Below are 16,198 nucleotides of genomic sequence, written 5' to 3'. Positions count from 1 at the left end.
TTTACTATGTTTGAGGCTGGCATTCATGGTCTTGAATGTGTGGCAAAATGAAATGCAATTAATCATGCACGGCGATGATTGTCTCACATCACAAGACGCTTCCACGGCATTGAAAGTGGCCAAATGCGGCATTTTGCTTTCAGGGAGACGATTACTTTTAAGCGGCGGTCTCCCACATACTATACATGTCACATCATCAAAAGATAACATTGAACATCAGAAAATACGTGAGGGGGATGATTGGCTTTAGAGTCTTGTCTGCCAGATGCTTTTTTTCCTGCAGGGAAAGGACAGATTTTGCACATGATTTTAAAGAATGACACAGTTGCATCTTGACAACTTGTGCTGTAGCCAAAGCAACAAAATTCCCACACATCTATCACACTCATATAAATCAAATCATTCCCTTAATGTATTAGAGCAGGGATGTCACACTCATTTTTTTCGCGGGCCACATTGTAGTCATAGTTTCTTTCGGAGGGCCATTATGACTGTCAACCCAAATAAATGTATGAGCACCTCATATTATATACAGTAAAAGCGACAAAACAAACTGAAGAATAACTCGTTTTCAAATCAGACGAGTAAAAACTGGTCAAATATTTTAAAAAATATACTATATTATTAAAAGTGAAGACAATTTGCAATTCTAGTAATGACACACGAATTTGATGCACAATTTGTCTTCGCGGGCCACATAAAATCATGTGGCGGGCCGTATCTAGCCCCCAGGCCTTGAGTTTGACACCTGTGCCTCAACGTATTAGAGCAGGGGTCACCAACACGGTGCCCGCGGGCACCAGGTCGCCCGTGACGACCGCATGAGTCACCCGCAGGACTGTTCTAAAATTATCTCAAATAGCAGCACTTGTCAGTGAGCTGCATCTATTTATTTTACGGTCAAACCTCGGTTTTCAAACGTCCCGGTTCTCGAACAAATCGGAATTCGAACAAAAAAATCGAGAGTTTTTTGCTTCGGTTGTCGAACAAAATTCGGAGGTCGAACCTCGCGAGATGAGCCGGGAGGACCCGAGAAAACCCGACCGCGCGGCCCGGATGCCGACTGACTCCGTTGTCATTGTATTTTCGTTACTTTGAGGATTGTATTAACCCCCTAATCATGCCTCCTAAGAAAGCAAGTGGGAGCAGTAAAACCATCCTAAAACACAAAGACGCTCTTAAAGCAATGCGACAGTGAGCGCCCGGCGCGCTGCGGTTGCGCGATCGGACGAAATTAAGCTCCCTGCACACTGAGGTCCACTTAAATTTTGAAAAGTACATCAGAACTTTAAAAATATTTTCTAAATTTCAGCGACGGCTCTGTCACAATAATGCGACCAGTGCGGTGCAGTTGCGCGGTCGGCGACGCGCTACTGTTGCGCGTTCGGCGGTGCGCTGCAGTTGCGCGATCGGACAAAATTAAGCTCCCTACGCACTTAGGTCCACTTAAATTTTGGAAAGTACATCAGGACTTTAAAAATATTTTCTAAATTTCAGCGACGGCTCTGTCACAATAATGCGACCAGCGCGGTGCAGTTGCGCGGTGGGCGACGCGCTACGGTTGCGCGTTCGGCGGTGCGCTGCAATTGAGCGACCGGACAATAAAGCGCAAATGAAAAAAAATGCTAATAAAAAACAAAAAACAAAAGGCGTTTTTTCTTTTTAGTCTTGGAACGGACTAATTTTTTTTACATTATTTGTGATGGGAAAAATAGATAAGAAAATATGCGCAGATGAAAACATGCTTTAAAAAGGCGGGGTTTTTGTCTTGAAACGGATTTTAAAAAAAATCCATTATTTATAATGGGAAAAATAGATTCGGAATTCGACCGATTCGCTTCTCGAACCGCCTTCTGGAACGGATTGTGGTCGAAAACCGAGGTTTGACTGTATTTTTGCTATTCTTGTTAAAGTCACACTTACATGTGAACTGGAAATGACAATAACACATAGCGAAAGCTAACTCGAGCAAATTGGCTATTTCAGAAGTGTGTGTAAAACTGGTAGCCATTTGCCTTAATCAGTACCCAGGAAGTAGCTCTCAGTTTAAGAAAGGTTGGTGACCCCTGTATTAGAGCCTCTCCTGGCTATCTTTTGGGTACATCCTGAAATGTTCGCTGGCCAATATTCAAATGCAGCAACATCTGGCCAGCGAAGGGTGCGGGTGACCCTTGGCCTTCCCGTCGTACTGAAGCAGAATATTTTGACAACAAAAGCACACATTGTCCCTCAACCCAAGTGGATCTAATTCAGCAGCCATAAAAAGGAAATTAATGGCCTACAAGCATCAGCGCACATAAAGAACTAATTTCATCTGCAAGTTCCATTAACGTGGGGCAATGTGTACTCGCAAGGAAGCGCTATAAAAATAGTGATTTGGCCAGCTAAATGCAAATGTGTTCCTCAATCAACACTACCAACTTCTACTGGGGTGGGTCATGCAAAGTGAGAAATCATATTCATCAAGTTAGTTCTCACAATGCAGGATACAATATTCCTTGTGTTCAAATAAATAAACTTCTCGCGGTTGGTTGCAAATACTCCTGCAAAGCTGCAAAACTGTGAATCGGATGCAGATTATTTACCTGGAAATAAAATCTAAACAAGTCACACCTGGGAAAAGCTTTTTAAGCAGCTTCTTTGCATACAAGTGTTTTTTTCCCCTCTAGACACGCCAAAGTTATGCAGCACATAACATAAATCCAAAGATTTATGTTCCGAGGAGCAAAAGTGTCTTTCACCTTCTCTAACCAAAAATATATGTACATTGCAGTAATCTGATTCCAGGTAACTGGCTCTCTCCTGCCATCTCTCCTGTTCCTTGGACTTGAATCTCTGTCCTGACTTGCGGGCGCTTCATTATTCCGATCTTGATTTGTGCCACGGCTAATGAGTAGAGGGACTCTGGTCGCAGAGTTGGAATGTTTGGATTAATGTAGGCGCTGCAGCAGGCAGGCAAGTTTGGGGATTCACTTCATTACTGCGGATTTATGAAATTTCAAGGCTGCGAGACGGCCGGGCTAATGATGCTCTCTTGTAAACACCGGAGACGGCCAGCCAGCGCACCTGCCAAATTGCAAGCATGTCAACATAGACAGTCCACAGCCTCAGGACCAACAGATGGCTTGGTTTATTTCACTACAGCAAATATATATGCTGCAGGTACTAAATGAACACCTTTGGTCAAGGGAATGTCATGTGATTTAATATGCTGTAGAATAGTCATTTGATCCTGTTAAGAAAATATTACATTGCCCATGATTAAGATGATATTTAATGTCTTGAAAAGACACAGAATATCGCGTTTCCTTATGGAGCTGGATTCGTTTCTCTTTACTCCCTTCGCCTATTGCGCTTGCTTTTTGTGCTAAGGAACTTGACGGCCAGCTGCTGGACTGTCAGCTTGGCTGAGTGATTAAAAAGAGTTTGGGGCTGACAGTCTCGCTAGCCCTGATAGAGGCAGGGAACTAAAGTCGCGGCTCTGTTTAGTCAGGCACAGATGGAGGACAAAACAGGGCTTAGTTGGTGAGAGATGGGAGGGATCCACAAGTGGACATGATAGAGATGAGAAAAAATACACACAATGCACGGGACGTAAATTTGGTTGGAAACTAAGAGATGAAATGCTGAGAAAGAGCAAAAGGGCAAAGACGACGTGCGCTATAAGGTGGAAACAAAGACATCAGTGGCGGTAAAGAAACGGTTGATGGTGAATTCTAAGCAGAAGAAAATTGCAACATGAAGTGAGCGCATACATATACATACGTGTGTGTGTATGTATATATATATATATGTATATATATATATATATATATATATATATATATATATATATATATATATATATATATATATATATATATATATATAATGTACATTAACATACGTATACATATAAATACGCATACAAAGACGTACATTAGCATACATATACTCACCAGCCACAGGAGACGCTGTGTGAAGAAGACCTAACCTCCAGACACAAGAAATCTATGGTTTTTGGAGACTGTGATGCCGAAGAATATGTATATATATATATATATATATATATATATATATATATATATATATATATATATATATATATATATATATATATATATACACATACATAGTATACACATTGACATGCGTATACATACGTATGAATACGTATACTAACATATGCGTATACACACATCTTGATCTTATTAGGACCACACACAACGGATGTTCATTTGAATGAAAGCGACTACTGGCGGCATTGTAGTAGTGTTTGAAAGTGTTTGCAGCTTCTTCCCACCGGGCGGGTGGATCCTCATATTACTGCAGTATAATATGCTGAGCCGAAAGCAAAATGTAAATTATATGTGACATATAATCTTAGCCTCGCTGTCACGGTCATATTTCTTTTTATTGTATCATATAAGTGGTAATAGGGCAAGACACACGAAGCAATCTCCAAATCCCTCGGTGATATGCATTTGGCAGAGTCCTCATAAAAATGACCAACAAATCATTAATTGCTGACGTTTCGCCAGAGCTCAGAAATGATAGAAAAATGAAACGTGTGATAGTTTCCTCGTTTGCCATGTCTGGAGCTTCTCTCGAAGACCTGGTAGAAAATGAAGTCCTTCATTTTTGTTGTTGATCCTTCATATTTGATCAACGTCATCCACTTCGTTGCGGCTGTAAATCCGAGACTGTTAGAAAACACTCGCGCTGTTCGGAAATGCACATTTTTGTTTTCCAAACCACTGGGAAGGACTCTTCATTTACTATGACATATGTTTTGTAAAATCTAGAATTTGTATTAAATATTCAAAAGTAACAGGGAGGTTTGTTTCTTTTAGGCTTTGTGTGGTGTGAAACCTTCTATTTCAGGGACCCCAATGACATGCTTTGTTGTTTTGACAGTTTGGCACCGCGCGCTGAATAATTAGTTCCGTGGAAAACAAAATATCTGTAGACTCATTTTGCTACTGCCATCATTTCGAGTAAGGTGAACAAACATGTCCGAGGAGAAGCCTCTCTTGATCCAAACTGGACCATTCCATCACCTTGGTAAACAAAGGCAAATGATCCAAATGCTACGCAAAACTGAAATGTTGCTCTTGTCAAATCTAACGTCTTCAGTTATTGCACTCCTCTTTCTACCATTTTTGGAGTGGGCCATGCAGGTCAATTGTATACCTGGACATTTGTGACCAGAATGTGTTTGTACATGGAGGAAAAAATTTCATGCCCCCCACCGGGCCTACAGAAGGTGTGCGAATCCTGCTGTGACACCCGTGAATGATGACACGGAGAGCAGCATATTTCTTGCAGACATTATAAGGGTGATGATGAATAAAAGAGGATGAGCATTTTCACACTATAGATGCCCGAAATGGAGAACGCTTAAGGGCCAGAAAGGAAACAAGAGGCTCTATTCTTCTCAACATGGAAGATAAAGAGACATTCACCTCTCACTAACCTCGGGTGTCAGAGCCAAATGAAGAAGTGAGGCCTTTTCCCGAGGGACAGGCTTTATGATTATGATGAAATGCTTTTAGTGGGGCACTCCGTTTCCAATATGGCAGCCACTAAAATATATAGGAAGGATATATAGAGGTCATAAGCTAGAGTCCTTATATTTACATCACTCGGCATATTTAAACCATCTTGGGATATGCCAGCGAGGTAATAGACCAGACAAAATTTTTACTTCGGGTTCGAAAGCTCCATATGAGAGTTTCCCAAGACATTTTGACTGCATCACTACCTGCAGCTCGTTTCCCAAACTGAGATGCCCATCATGAACAGTAGCCGCATGTCCCTGTGACTTAATAGCAAATAAAATATTATTTTGGTGCATCGGAATTCATTTGTCCGACACTGCCAGCGGCGGTTTTACGAGTACGCCGGTTACAACTCCAACACCTCCTCGTTGTTCTCCAATGGTGGCTCAAATGAGTCGTTATTTCATGTCTCAGATGGCCCACTTCCACCAGCACAATGCCAAAATAAAAGATTGCAAGGATGACCCCATGTAACGGCATTAACAATTGATGTGAGATTGCATTTCATTTATTGGGTCATTAAAAGGCCAGTAAAGCAAATGAAAGAAGCAAACGTGAGATTAATTTCCGTGGGGATTGAAGACAATCTCGCACCGTGCCAGGAATCAATCACTCAAATGTGTGAGGCCAGACGGAGGAGAAAGGAACGGCGAATGGAGGGTAGCGGAGGAAGGAAGATTACGCTGTCACATATTGATAAACACTCAGCGACAACATAAACAACAAGTTGACAACATCGACATGTCGAGGCTACGCTAATCCCCCCCCGTCTGACGTTTGTGGGTGGTTCGGACCCAGCCCAAATACTCAATTGCAATCATCTTACAAAATCTTAGTTGTGTGCGATCAATCTTACAATGTGGGCAAGCAAAATATTAAACATTGTTTACACGGTTTCTGGATTATCTGTTGTGGAGGTTGAAATGTTGCCCGGAAGAGCAAAAAAATTGCCCTGAAGAAAAACAAAGTCCCCATTATTCTGATCCCTCTTTCTGTCTGATGTTTGCGCTCAGTAGTTTGCACCTCAGTAGCATCAAAGTCGCCTATTTGCATTTGCATTGTCTGTCATGTATTCAGATCCACAAAGGAATTGTGTAATAATTTGGCAGTTAAGGGATGACGTGCTGCCTCCACACATGCAAATGTCCGTCTTCTTCTATTCTGCTCCTGCGTCGCCGTTGTCCTCAGACTCCGGGCTGAAAACAGAGTTTACCCTTCCAGAGTTGCCCCCGGTTGCCATGGTAACACAAGCCCTTCTAGGGGAGGTCGGGTGATGACAGTCATTTATTTGCCTGTGACAGACAACTGGGAACTGTTAAATGAATTTTGGTGCTGTGTACTTGCCACATGTGCAATGAACGTAAATTTCGATTTGCAATTTCAAACGGAAATCAACAAATGCTTTCCACTGGGTGTATTTTGAGCAGAATAGTGACAGAGCACGTGAGCATCCGTGAAGTTGCTGAAATGTGCCAGCCGCACATTGCCAATTGAAAGAACGAAATGAGCAGGCTTTCAGCACACGTTGGCGGCAATCATGCAGTACGGCGGCAGCCACACCCAGCAGGACGGAAGAGATGACAGATGCCAAGACCCTCTGGGGACCCTGCAATCCAACTGCGTGGATGTTGAGCGAACTGACGACTGTCAAAGTCCCATAGGTGTGAATGGTCGTTCGTCACTCGTGTGATTGACTTGTCATCAGTTATGGGTGTAAGCTATCACTCAGTCCCATTGGGCTGCCATCGGCTCAAAGCGCACCCCAAGCGAGGGACATTGAGCAGTCTACACATTTATAGTTCATGACTATGTTTTCCCATGTACAAATTGGTCAAATTGACTTTTTGAAATGTGATGGTTCTGACATGCCTCTCTACCCCAAATCTATCATTGTCCACATGGCGTTGCATATGTATGTGTTCGTCATCTTGCTCGGCACATTTTCAAGCGCGTCTTCATGCATTCATGCATTCCGCTCCACCACAACACATACATTATAATGATGTTTGGCGACCATTTTCACAGCTTGCAAAACAAGCGTAGCTCCACAAAGCTACACAAGCGATACATTATTTTGCCAAGGGGACCGTCTCTAATAGAGAGGTAAAAATACTTGGCTCAGCTCTTTATGTCTTTGGGGATAATCAGGAGGGGGGGGGGGAATGGCGCAGACAATTTGATCCCACACTCCCAGGCAGGGGCTCTCCATTACCTGACTGAAATAGCCTTTTCCCGTGAGGCCCCTGGCCTCATTGAGCGGGAGAGGTGGGCACTGTAATTATATCTTGGGCAAAGCCTAAATGGCGTCCCATTAGTCTGCTTCCAAAACACGGCCGTGGCCGCGCTATCCTCAATACGTCCCCCGTAGCTCATATCCCGGCTCGTGTTGACACGTTGCCACTGGCTGCTCGTTTATCAGGGCCCTAATTGTCTCAGGCCATGTTGGTTTTGGCCCATTCTCACTCAAACATCAGCCTTTCACATGTTTCCTGAATGGAAAAGGACTACCGAGGGATGATTTTTGCCTCCCATCATAACTTTGCTTGTTTTTAATTTTCAAAGCCACCCAATGCATCAAAGCGCTACGATACGGTTGCTCGCACAACTTCTTCTTATTGTGGGTTATTGCAGTTTTTGATTTGCTTTGCATTCAACTCGCAGAATATAATATTTTATTTCCAACCAATGGCCGTCGGAACAGCAACATAAATAGACCCCACTGGATTTTTTATTTTTTTGCAATGCGTCAATGCGACATGGCCTTGATGTATACTTGCTCAAAGATTCTCTGAAGTGCATTTGTGTTTCAGGTGACTTCCCGAAATAACCCCGCCATGCAGTGCAATAAATAAGACTGCCACCGACTATTATTTTCAGAAAATACATTAAAGAGCAGAGCAGTCAAGTAATTGTAGTGCTGCTGCGTGAGTGTTCGTTATCATAATGTGGCTTGCCTTGTTTTAGTTTAAGAGCCCAAATCACATGTATTCACATGAACAGATTGCATCCAATGTCGCCACGCGTGTAAAAGTGCTCGAGACTGCCTTCATACAAAGAGCGTTTGGCCATTTGGAGCGATGACGGCACCGCAAGTGCAAAATAAAGTGGAATTAAAAGTCTTTGTGAAAAATGCACGACTCCTTCTTGTGACCTGCTCCAAGTCTGCCACTTGAAATCATTTACAAATTAGAAGCTTCACAATTGCATCGCTGAATAGACATGTTTTTGTTTCCGGCATTTCAAAAATGTTTATACGAGCGCTATTGATCTACCTTCACAAGTCGATATGTTCGTGGAAAGCGAAGCGAAGGAAACGCTTGAGGAGCTCCTGTTTGGAGCTTGAAGCAATGACAGCTGACACAGAGGAGGGCAGAGTCATGGAGCAATAAGCCTCAGTGGTGGCGGTAAATGTGACCCTGAGTAGGTGACCTTTAAACCAACCTCGGGAGTGGGCAGGAAAATGACACATTGGCTCGCCCCCACGGATCCGTGAGCGAGACAACAGGCAGCAGCTCAAGCAGAACCAGACGTGCTCGCAGAGCCATTTGAAAGTGGAGGCCTGCTTATGAATGCGGTTATTTTATATGGAGATAAATAAGTAAATGAAATACAAGTGTGGTCAGGGAGACGTTCTTTACAACACACCTTGCAGTCGTCAGCTCTCACCAGGAGGCGCTTTGACCAGATGCCCGAGCCGGCTCAACTTGGTCCTCATAATGCGACAGAGTAGCGACTCGACTCTGCGCTGCTCCTGATGATGGAGCATCTCACGCTCATGTTCACAAACATTGCAACCCGCCCGTTAGGCACTGCTGTCTTCTTGTTACCATGAACCACCATCAAGTCAGTTGTTGGGGCTCAATATTTCATGCCATTCTTTTTTGAGCATAAAAAAGTGGCAGGCGCATGATTCAAGCCAATAAAATATGTCTTTGCACTTTATCACAAGCAATAAATTCAAAAGCTGTTACTTGCAGGGCTTATATCAGTGGCCTTGGCCAGGCCTTCCCACGATGCACCGCAACGACATATTGAAACTCCGAAGGCAGATCATGTAGATAGGATGAGCCCGTTGAAACGTGTCCATCGTTAAGATGTGACTACAAATATGGCAGCAAAAGCCTCCTAGAATGCCTGAACTTTATTTGGGATTCATCGGAGGCACCTTGTGTGCTGACTCCCTCTCGCCCTCCCTTCCCCCGACTGAGTGTTGTCGGTTACATTCATGACGGAAAAGATTTTATTGGTGTCAGGTTTAACGTTGCAAAAGTCTGCCATTTTATTATACATGTACAATGTGCACTTTTAAAGCTTCTAATCTTGTTCTGTTCTCCTTCTCTGTGACGACAGTGCTCCCACCTGAAGGATAAGAACTGCAAATTTAGTGGGGGCGGGTGTGTGCGTTGCGCAAACTGCAGAGTCAGTTCATCATTCGATTACAGTGGCAAGCACAACAATTTTATCACCTCTTGGCTTATAAACGCCTTCACAAGGTCAGGGAATCTCATTCTCACTATCTCCATGACTGCTTTGACCAATAATAGAACACTGGCATTTATCCTCGCGAGGTGTTTTTGCCGTCTGGCGCCCGAGTCATCATGGCTTTGTGAGCTTAATAAGTTTTAAGACCTGCCAAGTGAATGCAAAACTGTTTGAATTGATGTGAAGTGCGTTCGAACACCTTGGCCTTGCTCGGCTTTTCGCTTTTCTCACCTTCTGATCTTTCTAATCTGCATCAGACACCTGTGGTCATGAAAACTGAAATTGTATTACAGCCCCGAGTGTCAGACTGTTTGCGAAAAGAACGCAAAAGAATTTAACGGGATGAGCTGGGTGAAAGCAGCCCAGAGCTTACGAGAGAAGCAGCGTGGCGGCGGCGGAGAAATAACCTTTGCTGTTGCTGCCGTCGACCTTGGCGAGCCTGCGCTGCCAATCTGCATTGAAGTCATCGGTGTGGTCATCTTTCCTCGGGTCATGCCGCAACCGCCTTCTTAACTGTCACACAAGATCGAGGTTCCGAGTCACTTGAGGTCGTAATGAATCATACATCAGCGTACAATGAGCCAAGCAAGCGCGTTATTTATCTCATTAGCATTGACTTGTCCGCCTCAGTTAAACACCGCCTCGATGGCCAGCCACGGAAGCTTTGGGATTTGCAACACCTTTGCATATTTTTCATTCCTTTTCATCACTGGATGACTCCAATCCTCAAAAGCACAAACACATTTCTTCAAGCTAATGAATCTGGTGGCGAGGTTGTTTATTTCATCTGTCTGGTATAACGCTGCATACAATTAGGCAATTTTATGAGACACATTTTTTCACACAAGCCTGGTCTGCATTCCCTTGCTTTGCTCATACGTCGGTAGTATTTATGTATAAAAAAGATGTACCTTGTATGACAGAACATATATATTTTGTCATATTCTTGATATTATTTTTTTGTAATGAATGAACATTAAATAATGAAAATATTTTACGCACTGTCCTTTTTAATCCACACTCAGGCAGGCAGGCATATTGTTTGTGCGAAATTCAAGGACATCTGAATGACGCTATCGCACCAAATTCTGAATAATAGCATAGCACCTAATGGCTTATTACAGGAAGGAATCCTAAATTAAACATTAATGCACCAATAAATGTTTCATGACATTAAGCTCACAGCGCTTCATAAACTGCATTTTTCCACAACCACCCACTTCCTTTGCTCTGCACATTATATACCCTTTATGCACAATAGCCTTTAGTCAAAAAAAAGGTCTTTATTGATCAACAATTTTGTCATGTGAGTTTAGGAGCATTGTCAGCAACAACCCCACCCAGCAAGTTTTGTCAATTTTGTAATGGTTTGGCCTTTAAAATGCCTTTCAGTGGTGAGTGATAAGATCTTACATGCTTAATATTCTGCCTGTACAAAATAATAACAGTCAAATACAGGGTCAAGACAGCTGCTCAGGCATTCCTTCAATGGCCCGAAGCTCTGTCACCACTCTAACTACATTTTGGGGCCAAGCCAGAAATCTTGTCCAGTCTATAGCAGACAAGCAAGCCACCGGTGCTCATTACGTGGAAATACGGTGCGCTTGGGCGGCTATGACAGTCGCACGTCCCCAAAGCTCCGTGTTTGCTCAGGTCATGACTGTGAATTAGGTGGCAGTGCTCTCCTGCGAGCCATTACCAACTTCAGTGTCAACACACTGTCTGCTCAAATCTGTCTCTGACCGCCGGAGGCCGCCCATGTTGGAAGCGACTCTCATTTTGTCCCTTAACTGCTCCGTCAACAAAGGCAAACTGCCACTGACATGGTCACGCTTTAAAAACAGGCCAACTGTAGCAATCCAAAGCTTAAAAAAAATCAATGTCACTAAGGTGGGGAGTCTCAAACGTTAAAATTGTTCCTGCTCCAACTGCTACGTTTTCTTCTTCCATGCTTAGAAAGAATACGACAGACTTTTTGGCGTCTCGTTTGTCTTCGGGACCTGGACTAATCTAGATCTAGAGTGTATCCATGTGTGTGTGTGTGTGCGTGTGCGTGCGTGTGTGTGTGTGTGTGCGTGCGTGCGTGCGTGCGTGCATGCGTGCGTGCGTGCGTGCGTGCGTGCGTGCCTGCGTGCGTGCCTGCGTGCGTGCGTGTGTGTGTGAGGTAAGAGCAGTGTCGTCATAAGGTCAGCTACGTGAAAGAATGCATGATAAGGTCAAGTTTTGCGTTTCCAATTTTGTCTTCAAGCATGAAACCGATTCCTGTTTGATCTATGAAGTCGTGCCTCGTTGCAAACTACTGAGTGCTTGGAACGATCGATTTATACCGCCGATCTCATAAATGTTCCATTTTAGACTTTAGACTGACTCTTCCCGTCATTGATTAAAAGCCACACCACCTCGACAATGCGCCACCGTCTCGCTCTCCCTCTGTCTCTCTCTGTCTCTCTCTGTCTCTCTCTGTCTCTCTCTCTCTCTCTCTCTCTCTCTCTCTCTCTCTCTCTCTCTCTCTCTCTCTCTCTCTCTCTCTCTCTCTCTCTCTCTCTCTCTCTCTCTCTCTCTCTCTCTCTCTCTCTCTCGCTCTCTCTCTCTCCTACTCACATCCCGTTTGAGGGGCAGAACCGCTAATTTCGTTAAATCTAATACCCTCAATTTCAAGTTTCAGCTCCGTCACCCGATGTAAAGCTCTTTTGACACTCTTCACTGCTTCAGTGGCCTTTCTTGCCGCCTTCAAACTGCATGTTTACATTTGAATCATGACGCAGTCAACCGAGACAGACTTTGCTGTGCCATTTGCAGTCTTTGTAAAAGAAACTTAAATGTCCTGCATTGGCCCTTGGCGCCTCTGTAGGTCATTTGTTATATAACCTTTCAATTCTATACTTGTCCAGTATTTTAAGTTGCAATTTGAACTTTTCTCTCGGCGGGGAATGCAGTGTCACGGGGCCGCACTCTCTATCCAGCTCCGTTCCGTCGCAAAAGGCTCCCTAACTAAAGACATCGATGCTAGATCAGTCCTGAGCCCCTGAAAAAAAAAATCCCGGGCGCGACGGGTTCTTTGGCTTCAATGAAATATTGCAGCGGCGGCGGCATGTTGATTACCTTCTGCTGTCGAGCAAGAAAGAGCAATTTGAACACTGGCTGACCTTTCCTCCTCTCTTTGCTACCACCGACTCGCCCGTTCCCTGGCCACCACGGCTTCTACCGACACAAGGTGTGTTCATCTTTCTTTTCACATATTTGTTGCACTGCCAGGAAGAGCTTTGATTGACACATGCCATATATACAACAACACTATAAATAGCAAGTGAAAGAATGACTCGGTGGTGGACAATGGTTAAAAAAATATATTTTAGCAAAAAAGGGTATTGCCATCTTGATGTGGTGCAACATGGGTATGAAGATTTTGAGTTTGTGTCACGTTTCTTTGCTGGTCTGCTTTGCTGAGTTGAAACCCAGATGGTACTTTGAAAACTCAAAATTGACATCACACATTCAAATTATTTTGGTTTAACTTTACAACAGTGAGTCAGATTTTTTTAGGCATTATTTTGGGCAGAGATAATTAATTACTTTATTTATTTGATTATTGTTTATTTATTTGTAAGCCTATGGGCGGATATTATTAACGGAAAGTTGTCAGCGGTTATTAATGACATGAGAATTATTTTATTCACATAAAATGTTTCCAAATAGGTAATTAAAAGGTAAAAGTAGCTTGGATAGGCTTCAGCTCAGCTAATGAGAACAATGTTCGATGGAGTCCTTCCATCTTAGACAACGCTCTACATGAGAATGCCTAATAGCGAACTAATACCAGCATTTAATGGACTTATATGTAATACAGTATTAATATTCACCCACATTTAATGGACTTATATGTAACACAGTATTAATATTCACCCGTGCAAATGGCAGTAGTTAAAAGACGCACCCTGGGAGAGCAGGTGCGATGCCACGATGGCACCTCGACGCATACATGTATGCTTTCATGTGACTGCACCGTGCTATCAAGGCTTACTTTGTGCATAATGAGAGGTCTTTATCAGTCGTAATTTTATGCAGATGAAGGTCTGCTGACACATTCTGTTAAAAGTACACACGCACGCACGCACACGCACACACACGCACACACACACACACTACACACACACACGTGGCGATGGTCCCGATGTGTTTCGTATGAATTTGTACGTGAATACTATCTACTGGCAATTTGTATCTTTCCTTATCAGAAAATGAAGCTTTTACACCAGAGTTGAGTGGGCGGAGAGCAAGGCGGATTCTTGAATTGCTCCGAAACCAAAGGGAGGGAGAGCAACATTGCACATCATGACAAGGTGTGAATACAAGAATTGGTTGTTGTGTCTTGTGCTGCAATGTCACCCTGGGAGTGGAAATTAGGCTGAGCAAAAATGTAGCACACTTGTATGCAACATATTGATTGTTGTGCTGGACGTATGATGGCACCGTCTGTTGATGGCAAGAGACAAGCTGGCGTTTGTGGATTTGTTATGTATGCATATGGATGAACATGGATTTTTACATAAGAAAAGGTTGAAAATAGCAGACGAGTTACGTCAGTGGGCCACATGGTGAGAAAATTCATTTTTACTCTTCTTCTCTAAGATAAAAAAAACTCAGCAAGATAATTTGTAAGTTTGCCAGAACTCAAGTTTGCAATCCTAGTGAAATTCCACTTTGGGGACAATGTGTGCCATTAAGGCCACCTGAAGCTACTTATGTAAATTATTTAAGATTTTAGTAACACAAAATTTATCTTTTAAAATGATAAATAGTTTATTTGAACAGCATCAGAAAAACATCGTTTTTCTTCATCGTTCCATCCCTCCATGTTTTGCCGCTTATTCAGGGTTGGGTGATGGGGGCAGCAGCTTTAGAGGGACGCTTCTCCCCAGCTCATCCCAGGGATCCCAAGGTGTTCCCAGGACAGCTGAGAGACAAAGTCTCTCCAGCGTGTCCTGGGTCTCCTGCCGGTGGGACGTGCCCGGAACACCTCCCCGAGAAGGCATCCAGGAGGCATCCTAATGCGATCCCCGAGCCACCTCATCTGGCTCCTCTCAACATGGAGGAGCAGCGGCTAGACTCCGAGTCCCTCACAGATGACCGAGCTTCTAACCCTATCTCTAAGGGAGAGCCCGGAAACCCTGCGGAGGAAACTCATTTCAGCTGCTTGGAACTGGGATCTTGTTCTTTCGGTCGCGACCGATAGCTCATGACCATAGGCGAGGGTAGGAGCGTAGATCGACCGGTAAATCGAGAGCTGAGCCGGAAGGCGAAGCTCCCTCTTCACCACGAGGGGTTGGTACAGAGTCCACGTCACAGCAGACGCTGCACCGATCCACCTGTCGATCTCACGCTCCATCCTGCCCTCGCCCGTGAACAACACCTCAAGATACTTGAACTCCTCCACTTGGGGCAGGATCTCATCCCCGACCTGGAGAGGGCATTTCACCCTTTTCTGACTGAGGACCATGAGCTCAGATTTGGAGGTGCTGACCCCGACTGCTTCACACTTGGCTGCGAACCGCTCCAGTGAGAGCTGGAGATCACGGCTTGAAGAAGCTAACAGCAGCACATCTTCTGCAAAACGCAGAGATGCAGTGCTGAGATCACCAAAATGGACACCCTCGACGCCTCGTCTGCGTCTAGAAATTCTGTCCATAAAAGTTATGAACAGAATGGTTTGAGAACAGTTTGGTGCAATTGCAAGGGTTTCACGCAAGTACCTGCTGCTGCTGCTGTATGGCTACTCTGCCAACAAAGGCACACTGGAAATTTCCATCTATAGGTTTTTGTACTGCATATTAAGGGACACAAACTAGTATAGCAAATGAGTCCAAATTTATTCAACTTCAGTTGAACATCATGAGGCACACCTGATTATAAAGCACACTAATGATACTTTCGAGCGAAATAAAAGATTTTTAGACTGCCTCATAGTCTGAAAAGAAAACAATAAATGGGTAATCTGTTATTAGGAAGATGCCTCTTTGATAAAAGTCACCAGCATTTATCATAATTATTCTGAATAAAAAACTTTTCACTTAGAGATCTCTTTTATTTACAATTTGTCATTGTTTGAAAGAACACTTGTCCCTCCAGCAGTCTGCTTTCACAACAGTCTTATTGAATTTGCATTCTCACTCTTATCT

General features: G+C 43.7%; 1 long non-coding RNA gene across 1 annotated transcript; it reads left to right on the top strand.

Annotated features, from left to right (window-relative positions):
- The first annotated feature begins 12,921 nt into the window (after window positions 1-12,921).
- On the top strand, window positions 12,922-15,657 carry LOC148388166 (uncharacterized). Its single transcript, XR_015862305.1, has 3 exons — window positions 12,922-13,236; window positions 14,258-14,362; window positions 14,896-15,657. It is a non-coding gene; the product is annotated as an uncharacterized LOC148388166 (long non-coding RNA).
- The last annotated feature ends 541 nt before the right edge of the window (window positions 15,658-16,198 follow it).

The sequence above is a fragment of the Syngnathus floridae genome, chromosome 13, assembly GCF_059516105.1.
Source record: "Syngnathus floridae isolate MCC-2025c chromosome 13, RoL_Sflo_1.0, whole genome shotgun sequence".
In the NCBI taxonomy this organism is placed as follows: Eukaryota; Metazoa; Chordata; class Actinopteri; order Syngnathiformes; family Syngnathidae; genus Syngnathus; species Syngnathus floridae.
The sequence above is the reverse complement of the archived record's forward strand: the minus strand, read 5'-3'. Positions and strand labels throughout refer to the sequence as shown.